The sequence below is a fragment of the Scleropages formosus genome, chromosome 10 (genome assembly GCF_900964775.1).
Source record: "Scleropages formosus chromosome 10, fSclFor1.1, whole genome shotgun sequence".
Classification (NCBI taxonomy): Eukaryota; Metazoa; Chordata; class Actinopteri; order Osteoglossiformes; family Osteoglossidae; genus Scleropages; species Scleropages formosus.
Window position 1 is genome coordinate 5,168,813 of NC_041815.1, and position 11,512 is coordinate 5,180,324.

At 43.6% G+C, this 11,512-nt stretch overlaps 1 protein-coding gene across 1 annotated transcript in view; it reads right to left on the minus strand.

The window, feature by feature from the left end:
- LOC108941801 (protocadherin-16-like) overlaps positions 1 to 11,255 on the minus strand; it is a 97,659-nt gene extending 86,404 nt beyond the window's left edge. The window contains exon 1 of the mRNA XM_018764662.2: positions 11,219 to 11,255. The gene's annotated coding sequence lies outside the window, so the exon portion shown is untranslated. The remainder of the gene's footprint in view (positions 1 to 11,218) is intronic.
- Between the last annotated feature and the right edge of the window lie 257 nt (positions 11,256 to 11,512).

The window sequence follows — 11,512 nt, forward strand, 5'->3', positions numbered from 1 at the left end:
AGTGTGTGCTGTTGGATGGGGTGCGGTGGCGCAGTGGGTTGGACCACGGTCCTGCTCTCCAGTGGGTCTGGGATTCGAGTCCCGCTTGGGGTGCCTTGCGACGGACTGGCGTCCCGTCCTGGGTGTGTCCCCTCCCCCTCCGGCCTTACGCCCTGTGTTGCCGGGTAGGCTCCGGCTCCCCGTGACCCTGTACGGGACAAGCGGTTCTGAAAATGTGTGTGTGTGTGTGTGCGTGCGTGCGTGCGTGCGCGTGCTGTTGCTTTACACACACTCATCTGCAAAGACATGAGTGACTTGTTTGTAAAATAACGTGCTCCAAAAGTAAAGCGCCACCAGTTCATGTTAATGGGCCTTGTTTAGATCATCCTGTTCACGTCCGTCGGTGTGTATGTGACTACTCGTATTTACGAGTACATATGCATGTGCATGCACTGTGTGTTTGAGATACGTTACACGTCACATGCTGCGCTGAGCCGCAGAGTGCCACCATGACGGCGACACAGCCTTCAAGCGGCTGCGTGAGAGCTGAGGGGGGGACTAGGAGGGCTCCAAGCAGTCTGCCCTGGGCTCCCTCTGGCTCAGCAGCATTGTAATTGGGGTCTGCTGGAAGTTCGCCTCAAGCGTAAGGGATTCCACAGTTAATTTCAGAGTGTTGGAGAGGCAGGCACACACAAACATACGATACTTGTACGAAACGGGGCAGACGGGAACGGCAAACATGCTGAAAAACCGGAAAAGAATTCAGAAAGGGAACGCACATATTCTCAAAAATGTTATAGTTACCACTTTACAGCCTTGATGAGAATGCCTTTTAAGAAGGTTAAGGTTTCAGCCGGGGGACGGGTTGCATCTGAACACAGGGGCCTCGGCTCTCCAGGGCACAGCCAACCGAGCTTTCCCCACATGCTATCTAGCCCCTGTTTTGGACCCACAACCTCCACCTGGAAGCAGGCCATTGAGACTCCAAGCTTCATGCCAGCATGGAAGCCCTTTTAAGAAGCAATGATTTACTTACATTATTGGAATGCTGAGGCTGGAGTTAAAACGGCCTGTTCATTTTTTTTCAAGTTTTTTTTTTTTTTTTCCCAAAAGTACCAAAGGGGTCTGTTCAAGGCTTAGGTCCCTGTGCTAAAGCCACGGAGGAGGAATTCACTCCCCAGCTGAGGTTGCTATCTAATGGTTCCAGCAGACCGTGCTCTGTTCGCTGTGATCACACGAGGCCAAATGAAACACAACACAAAGTCACAGGCGATGTGCTGTCCGTTCGTTATGGTCTTCTCCGTGTTTCTCTTAACGCCCTATTAAAATACAGTGTGTATAAAAACACTTCAGGTTCCCCCTATACCCCAGGTAAAAAATCAGCTTTACAGTCCATGCAAAAAGTTTCATGAATGACCTGCAGGGAAGGGGGGGGGGGGGGGTGCACAACGCACAGCCACAGGGCCACAGCACTCATCACTTTCATTTTACATGCTGCAGAGTTACTTGAGAATGACAGCAGCATCATGAGGATTGCTGCTTCTGTTGAGTGGACGGCAAACTGCGCAGCTATTAAAAGCATCACCTGAACGTGCATCCCTTGCATCCCTTGTGTGCGTCAGCACACTGGCCAGTAAAACACATTCTGATTCTGATCAGCATGTTCACAGGACATTCCTGGCAGACTGTACAGCAATGCTACTTACTATGATGACCATGAAGCATACAAAGTCCCCTTGATTGTCCCTTATTTCTGAGTGCAGCCGGAATAAATTAACCTGGGGCCATAACAGGGTTCCTTTTCTGAAACCCTATAACTCCGTCCATATTCATTGCATCACATCAATCACACCTTTTCAACTTCCTATTTTCTGTATGCATACTAGGTTTCACTTTCTCAAGCCCTTTGCCAAAATAATAAATAACGAGTGATTATATAAATAATAGGGGGTGCGGTGGCGCAGTGGGTTGGACCACGGTCCTGCTTTCCGGTGGGTCTGGGGTTCGAGTCCCGCTTGGGGTGCCTTGCGACGGACTGGCGTCCCGTCCTGGGTGTGTCCCCTCCCCCTCCGGCCTTACGCCCTGTGTTACCGGGTAGGCTCCGGTTCCCCGTGACCCCGTATGGGATAAGCGGTTCTGAAAATGTGTGTGTGTGTGTGTATATAAATAATAAATACACTATAGCTTTTAGTGCCCCACAAACTTGAAGTCACCTTCAACAATATCTACATTGTGACATATTGGGAGAACTGAGCTACAATTGTGTCAGTTTCCTCAAACTGCTTTGGTTTCTTCCAACAATCTAAAGACATGTTTCAGGTGAACTGGTGGCTCCAAATTGCCCACAGTGTGCGAATAGGTGCGTGAATGAGTGTGTGAATAGCTACCCTGTGATGGATTGACATCTCATCCAGGATGTACCCTGACTTACACCCCAGGGTTCTGGGATAGGCCCCAGCCCACTGCAACCCTGCACTAAGAAGTGATTATGAATGACTGCTGGATGGATGGATGGATGGATGGATGGATGGATGGATGGATGGATGGATGGATAAAATTGCTATGTTGTCAGGGCTTGAACAAGCTGCAGATAGGGTTACAAGTTTCCACAACTGAACCAACAAAGCATTTATAGCCATCCCTTCCACACAGCACAAAAGTACATCATAACCAAACCACAACCTTAGGGTTGCCATGTGCTGCAATGATGAAATGTGTTGGCAAGTTGGCAAGTTCAACAGTTCTGAGAACAGTTTCACCATCTTGTTTTTTTTCAGAACTAAACAAACTGAAGCAACAGTGTAACCAGGCACCAGATCCTTAAGTCTTTAACATTCTAGAAACCACCCCTGGTAGAGTTCAGTGGTGATCTCTAACTGCCAAGGAATTACACAAGTCAGGCATAAAATCCCCAGAGATGCAAGTGAAAGGAGGCTCTAAGACTATGATCAAAAGAATAATAGCCCACATTCATTACTCTCAACGGGCTTCAGATTCAGTAATGCGATTGACGGATTGCACTGACTTAAATGTCCCAAACTTGATATAAAAAAGAGGTTGAAAGATTGAATGTAGGATTTAACCTTAAAGATTTGAGGACGTTTTCAAATGCCGAGTCATGGCATCACTCTGGCATTGTGAGTACTGTAAACAACAGTTCCCTTCCAAGCTCTTTCACCCAAGCGCTCAGACTCATAAAAATGTGTGGTGGTGAGTGTCCTGACTTCACAGCCCCACCTGGCAAAAAACATGTGGCTTCCAGTAACAGAAAATGGCACATAGCAAGGGAACGGAACATAAGGATGTTGCCTTTCATGAAGGTAAGCACTTATGTTCTGACAAAGTCTAATATGTAGTTCTTCTGGATATCAAGCTCATAGTCAAACACCTTTCCATTATAAATTGGGTTATCTACTGAAAACTTCATTACAACTAAAAGGCAAGTTTTTCAGGCCCAGTCAGTATGTTATTGTGAGATGAAAAGATCTGCATTAATGTTTTTCAGCAAAGCAACTAACAAGAATTCACCAACTGAAAAATCATGGTAATTTTTAAGAGCAACTCACGGTAAGTATTTTGCACAATGGCATTAACACAAGGGTTAGAAATCAAACATGTAGCCTTCAGATAGAAATGCATCAGCTGTGACCACAATGGTACCTGCTGCCCCCATTCTGAAATGTTTCTGGTATGAAAGCCACTGCTTTCCTCCATTAAACAATACAGTCACTACAGACAGGGGTGCCAAAAATATGGAACAGAAGACATTTTTACTGGACGATAAAACCAAATTCACTGTATCAAACATCATAATTATCATAACAGAGCAGTCAAAAAGACAAGAAAATAACCAAACTGCTTTACATTAAATTTCAAGTGTCCAAAGAAACACTTTTCTTTGTTACTAAACCTTTTTGGAAGGCCAAAAATATTGTGATTGCATTATTAGATAAGGAAACGATATCCTTGGTTTCCAAACACAACATGGAAAAGCTATGAAATGTTTTACAGACACATTCTATCAAATCACAATATTATTGTGTTTCTGCATATAGTCGTATATAGAAGTGAACTGAGGTTAAGACAAAACAAAAGACAGACAGCCAAAACAGTCTTGGGAAATAGGAAGTGAGGATTTGTACAACCACATGTGACCTCCAAGCAATCCAGTACACTGTCTAACTATCATAAAGCTCCTAAATCAATTTTTATTGTTCAATTGTAGAATTATTTACATTTATAAAAACACTCTTTCCAGCTAGCACATTGCCAAAACTGAATCCAACACGAATATCAGATAATCTCATAAAAACAGACTTTAGCTGTCCTTGGAGGCAACGCTTAAAAATCTCAAAGTCAGAGAGAAGCTTTGCTGCTATAGTGAAATCACTGCACTGAAATCCTAACAAAAATTCCACGTCATACTTCCAATTATGAATAAATTTCTATGCTTCAGGGCAAAGGCTTTTTGTCTCGATAAAGGCCTGTAATATTGCAAAGAATCTGGGCAATTATTTATTTGTGTCCATCAAAAATATAAAATGGCAAGTGATGAGGTCAAATTAGTGTCTCACTAAGCCCTCGGGTCTGGTCTGCACCACTGGCTTTTGGTATTGAGGCGCCAAGGGACCCTTTCATGTTTGGATGCCGAGTAAAGGGGCCCACAGTTCCGCTGGAGCAGGTACAGCCAGGAAAAGCCATCAAGGAGCCCAGATGTGCGCCCGACTCCCAGGCCACCACAAACAGGGGATGATGGGAAAAACACATGGACTGCTTCTTCATGGTCTACTGATCTGCTCTGGATGTCGAGGAAAGCCCCCAATCATCTGCCATAACTCTTGGCTTCCTCGCTGACATAACACCATTTTGCCGGGTAACTGTTGTTTTGCATGATAAAGCCTACCTTCCAAAACAGCATCACATCCCCTTGCCCCCCCCCCCAATCCCACCTCCATCTGTATCTTTGAACCAGACACCAGCTGAGATCGTTTCAGTTACTGCATTGAAAACACATGGGCGCGCTGAACTCAAAGGTCAGAAGCTGAAACTCTTTCCACCATTTCTGAGAACACAAGCCCTGGCAGCTCAACCTAAAGTAAACAATCAAATCTGTGTCTATTTCATTTTTCTAAAGCCTTCTGGTCAATAATAGAGTCACTTGAACATTCATTTAGACTCCTGCTTTTCTCACAGGGGTTCAGAACATAGTGAGAAGGGCTTGATCTTATTTCTGCGCAGGATAATTAAATCATGGGAATACTCTGTCATTCTTACTTTCAAAAGTTGCCAAACAATATATATATATGTAATAGAGCTTGCTGTGGTAAGTGAAAAAAGAAGATGAAATATAAACATCAAGCTAAAAACAATTCAACCCAGAATTACTAGTTGCAGTGGAAGTACAAGTTTCTTGTCAAAAAAGATTTATTTAAAATTTAATTTTGACCATATGAACTTATATATCAAATATTGTCGTGAAAGCAATATGCCATACATAATTACAAATACTACAATCGTTACACAATGATGCCATTATGAATATATGATCAATACGAAGTCAATTAACGCCAATAAATCTGTCATTACGCACTTGAAAATATGTTTTCGGTATAATATTTTACATGTTTTTCATCTTTAACGATTTAATGATTGGGATGGTGTAGTGGGTTCCACTGGTATCTCACAGGGCCAGAGCCATACATTCAGACATGGGTTCAAATCCAGTTCAGTCTGTGTAGAGTTTGCAAGTTCTCCAGTGTGTGTGTGTGTGTGTGTGTGTGTGTGAGTCTGCTTGGGGTGCTCTGGTTTCCTAGCACAGTCCAAAGACATGTATTTCAGGTAAACTGGTTACTTTAAATGGTTCTTAGTGTGTGCCTGACCTGAAATGGACTGCAATCCTATCATGACTGTACCCTGCATCGCAACAGTGATATGCTCTGGATCACTATGAGCAAGCACCAGAACAAACTCTTATTGATAATAAATGATTTACACTTATTTGTTCAGCTGACACTTTTCTCCAAAGCAACTTACAATCTTAAGCTACTTACAGTTATTTACCTATTTGTACAGCCAGGCAATTTACTGGAGCTGTTCAGGGTAAGTACCTTGCTCAAGGGTACTAAAGCTGGAGGTGGGATTTGAACCTATGGGTCCAAAGGCAGTAACTCTAAACACTACACTAGCAGCTGTCCCCAGCTGGTTTACCTTCGGTCTGCTTATCTATATGTCCCCCTACTGCTGGAACTGGGGATGTACACAATGTGTTGCTCTTACAGAGACAGTCACTGGGCTTTGTCTGGCATCTTGACCTTTACAATTGCTTTCCCAAGTCTGAGGGTTTCTTTACATGGACCACATGAACCAGATAAATGAACCAAAGTGACCAGCTACCAGCCCGGACCGATCATCCCATTCCCGCATGTTACCAGCCGACATTCTGATCATCGTCAGGGGAAGACCAACACACGTGTCCAAACAGACCACAGCTGCTGAAGGATTCAGACAGACAGGATTTGTGACCAGAAAGTAACAGATTCAGGACCCCTGGGGAATCTGCTGTTGGACCACTAAGAAGGCACATAGCTGGAATCACTACAACAAAATACCCAGCTTTAAAACTGCAAACTCTAGGGGTAAGAAAGGCCCACAGGACAAGGGTGTGTACTGAGGAAGAAAATTACAACATGAACAGTTGTTTTTTGTACAATAGAAGGACTGGCTTGAGTGTAAGTCCCATCCAGCAGACAATTAAATTCTTGCTGAAAGCAAATATAGAACCAGCGGTGGCTTCCTTTTGGAGAAGAATTTAAAGTTAGAAAAAATTCCATCTGTGTATCACCGGCAATTAGTGGGTTTGTCAATGTTTTGATTTAGACTGAGCCCTGATTCGACATGAACAAACATATCCAGTCCCAGAAAGGAGATTCCATGCCACATTTCCAGGCCCATTCTCTCAGAGGGAAGGAGGAGCATAAACAGAAATCAAGAGATGTATAAAAGTACACTGCTTTCATTAAAAGCTGGCCTAAGTAACATCACTTTCCATAAACTGACTGGTATTATCTAAGGTGGCAGCTTGCATTTAAGTACACTCAATCATAACTTGAAGATTGCTGATTTCACAGGGACAGTCTTTGTGGTACTGTATCTTAGACAATATACATAACTTGCACCGTTCCAGTACAAATGCCCGAGAGTATACATGAGTAGTTTCAAGTTGATATAGTCAAATGCTCTAGCAAACAATTAAAAAATCAATAATAAAAGCATACCATGTTCTTCTTCCAGTGGCATGTAGCTGATCCCCAAATACTTTGCTTTTTCTAAGCAGAGTGTTGTGATCTCATGACAGTTTGACTTCCACTCTTGTTACCATGAACCCATGGCATGCAGTCAGCAGCAGGAAAAGACTTCCTACACTGCTCAGACCATTGTCCACACTGGAAAAAATATGTTACAGGGACACTTCTGCCCTGGCCGGTGAGACGTAATGCAGGTCCAGAGTCGCCAAGCCTTGTATGCAGGCTCCATGGTCAGGCCTAACTATTCTGGAATACACCACTGAAAGAAGAAAGAGCAGAGTCTAGCTGCAGTTCAACTGAAGTCCTGTAACCCGGGCAGGATCTTCAAGCTTCCCTGGCTGTCTGGCAGACCCCCAAGACTGGCATGTGGACCCGATGTTCTGTATGAGAACACTCTGACTTCAGAGGGGAGAAATACACTCAAAACCCATCATCATCGGGTGATGTTCTGCTTGATTTGTCTTAACAAAAATGCACCATTGGAGTCAAGGCAGACCCAATGATACAAAAAGAGGTGGAGAAATTAATTAGTGGTCCTTTGGGATGTAGGTCTGATGACTTCATCCTTGGACACAGTTCCTCTACAGGCCTTGCCAGTGACTTAACGCTGTTTCTTTTACTGTTTTCTTTGTAAACTCTATAAATTTCTCAATCTGGCAACTCTAATAAAAATGGTTCTAGCATGAAACTTTTCTCCTCCTCACCCCCAGATGCCTGCATGTGACCTTCCCCATCTAACTAGCCCACCTACTAGGCACACCTAAAGCAAGTCCCCATCTGGTAGACCAAGTCCCTGAATCTTAACTTACCTGAGCCCTCAACCTACTCACAATCGAACCAGAAAGAAAATCTACTGATAAAAAACTGCCATCTCAGCTAAAAGTCATTCATTTTTGTTACAGAAAATATACCACTATTAATATAAAGTAGTAAAACATACTATTATACATTATTACTAGTTTTAGCCTCTTTTCAGTTTGAGAACACTGCTGATAAACTATTACAAGCAAATATTGTGGTGCAACAAAACAAACAAGTTAAGGAAAACAAAAACAATCCGGCCTAGTGAACACTTTTCATAGAACTGTAAATGATGTATTTAACTGTGGTTTATACCTTCAGTTACAACTGTATGCTACTTCAATGCTTATGTTATTACTGACCATGTTCCTTGGGTGTTTCGGTGAGAACATTTTTTGTAGCTAAAACAACCAGCATTTGACTCCAAGCACTGGCAGAATTAGCTAATACCAGAAAGCTAAGGATAAATTAATTTAAACAAAATGCCTTGCAGAAATAATGTATCACAAGCTTTGCTATGTGATCCAACTCAAATAAATAGCTGACACATGCGGTCTTACACTAATTGCCAATTTTTTTTGAGTGTGTGCTTGTTTCTGTGAGAGATGTTGCCAATATAAATTTCCACAAATATAATCAAGACACTGGAGGTTAGCAAAGAAGTGAAGCTCAATTTAAACAATTCCATTTGCAACTTAATTGAAAAATATCGAGGCTAAAACCCCTTAAATCACCACAAAATCCCACTAGTTTTCCTTAAAATGGCAACTTTCCCTGTCATTTAAATTTACAGTGAAGTGCATACCTTGGTCCTTCTTGGGAGCAGTTGAAATGATTAGTTTTTCAAAAGAATCCATGAGAAACCAATTTAAGAGCATGTGCATGTAGGTCCCTGGGCTAAGCTCATGGATGGGACATCCTTAATGAAGAAATACACGTTTAGTTTAAACAACCAAAAAACCATCAAGAGAGGTGAAACCCCTGACCTCCATCATTGCAGGCATTGAGCTTACCTCACGCACTGCTCCACGGCCCAGAGCAAAGACCCACACATCGCAGCTCCATCCAGCAGTGCCACAGCTGTGTGTGTGTGTGTGTGTGTGTGTGTGTGTGTGTGTGTGTGTGTGTGTGTGTGTGTGTGTGTGTGTGTGTGTGTGTGTGTGTGTGTGTGTGTGTTGGGGAGGATCATTTCCACCCACTTACCCACACTAAAGGTCTCCAAATTAATGCCCTCATCTCCTCTGCTCACTCTCAACATGAATCTATTGCATCAATAATCTATTTCCATTACCCTCTCTATTTGGCACAGTTTTAGACTGAATCCCCCCAAGTCATGATGCTACCCAGCTGTGAGCAAGACCTCACGCCTAGAGCCACATTCTGCGGCTGGGCGCCGGGAGGTTACCACCAAACATGGGCGGAATGCCCCTTGTCTGTGAAAATGTTCTCTACAGAAGAATTCTTAAGACTTTAATAGATAGATAGATAGATAGACTTAGATAGCCCTTTCACACTGAATGCAAAGGTAACTGGGGAAATAAAGTATAACTTCCTAATAAAAGCTACATCATAAATGCTGGCCAGGAAACATATTACATTTATTCATTTAGCTGACACTTTCCTCCAAAGGAACTTACAATGTTAAGGTGCTTATAATTACTTACTCGTTTATACAGCTGGTTAACTGTACTGGAACGGGTTCAGGCTAAAGAAAATACTCAAGGGCCCTACAGTTGGAGGTGGGATTTGAACCTGAGACCTTTGGGTTAAAAAGGAGCACCACTAACCACTAGGCCATGTTAAAGGTGGTCAGGACCGGCACTTTGTAACTTTAAAGTCCTGAGTTCAAATTCTCCTGGTGTAGGCATGATTTACCCAGTTATACACCATATTATATATAATATTATTCTGTATGTGTACGTAATTATCATGCCGATGGTGTTCGCAACGTTATAAAATAAATAAAATGAAATAATTATACTTGAGTTCCAAAAGAAGCAAGCGGACCCCAGTACCGCACGGGAGTCTCGTGTAAAATGCTTGGTAAAATGTGTAAAATCAGTGCACGCAATAGAAGACGCGAATCACACCGAAGTCGCCCAGAGTCCGACCGCTGGGAGCGCGCGCGCTCTCCCAAGGGACGCAACAAGTTCACCCTTAAAGTGGTTCGAGACTCATTTATCCCTATGACCAGACGACGTGAAAATCTGCAGTTTTATAGTGCGTACCGTCGTCTTACTTCGGTAGCGACACCCCTCCGCAGAAATGCCATTATCCCGAGAGCAGAGCATCTGGTTTGCGTTATGGGAGCGAGAGTTTTGAGTTTCGGTCGGACGTCTCGCGGACGCACGCGACTACGGCCCGCGCTAGAGCTGGGCTCGCGCTCCTCCAACTGACAGAAAGCGCTGCGCCCGCGAAAACTGGACACAACATAAACGCACCTTTCTTCACGAAGTATAGCAACTGCGCAGTTCTCAGATAACACTTGCGCGTTCCTCAAAACTGGGGAACTTGTATCTTATCAAAGCGCTGAGTGTGTTAGCATTTACAAAAATAAAAAAAAAATGTCTCAGGACTGGTGCGTTTTCCGATATAGTTTTTACTTCGCCCAATGAATGTTCACGAACGAAATTGTGGTTTAATCTGAAAACGTAGCGCAAACGGGGAAAATGTTAGGATATCAGGCTGATTGATTCGTAAAACGCATATTTAAACACTGACTGAAGAAAACAACCGTTATGTCTTTTTTTTTCTTTCTTTTTTTTTACAGAACAATGAATCATTGAATATACAGAGCTCCGAGGAACATGCAGACTGAAAGTGGACCGCTGTTTTCAGGTGAAAACAAGCAGAATCTACGACTACAGTCAGTCATTCGTACATGAGTCCGCGGTGTCAAACCGTCGCTTTCAGGCTCTCCGATTAAATGAAACCCTTGATCAACCCTGGAGGGTTTCGGATGCTCATCCTACTCACTGCAGGACTGCGCCCCTCGTCGCCGGCTTTCTGCACTCACGAGCCAGGTGCAAACGGCGCGCGCGGCCACGTAAAAAGCTCACGCGCGCCACGCGAACAATCCCGACTACACTACAGCGTTTCAAACTGCACAAGAGCCGAACGTCCTGGGCACTTACATTCATCTGTCCCAACTCCAGCTCTTTATGTGAATAGTCATAGAATCCAGCTTTGCCCGCAGCTCTTCCCACGCAGCTCCCTTTTCTTTCCACGCAGCTCAGCGGAGAAATAGCCCAACTTGTCCTTTCATTCAAATTCTATCCATTACAGGAAAGGTGTCGCTACACTTTTCTATAATCTTGACGCGGTGTCGCTCCTTTTCTGCCTGCTGCGGCTCCCTTCCTCTCTCCTTTTTTTTTTCCCAGTTCCAGGTAAAAGCGTCGCTTTCCAGTTAAATTCCGCGCTGCGCCTGC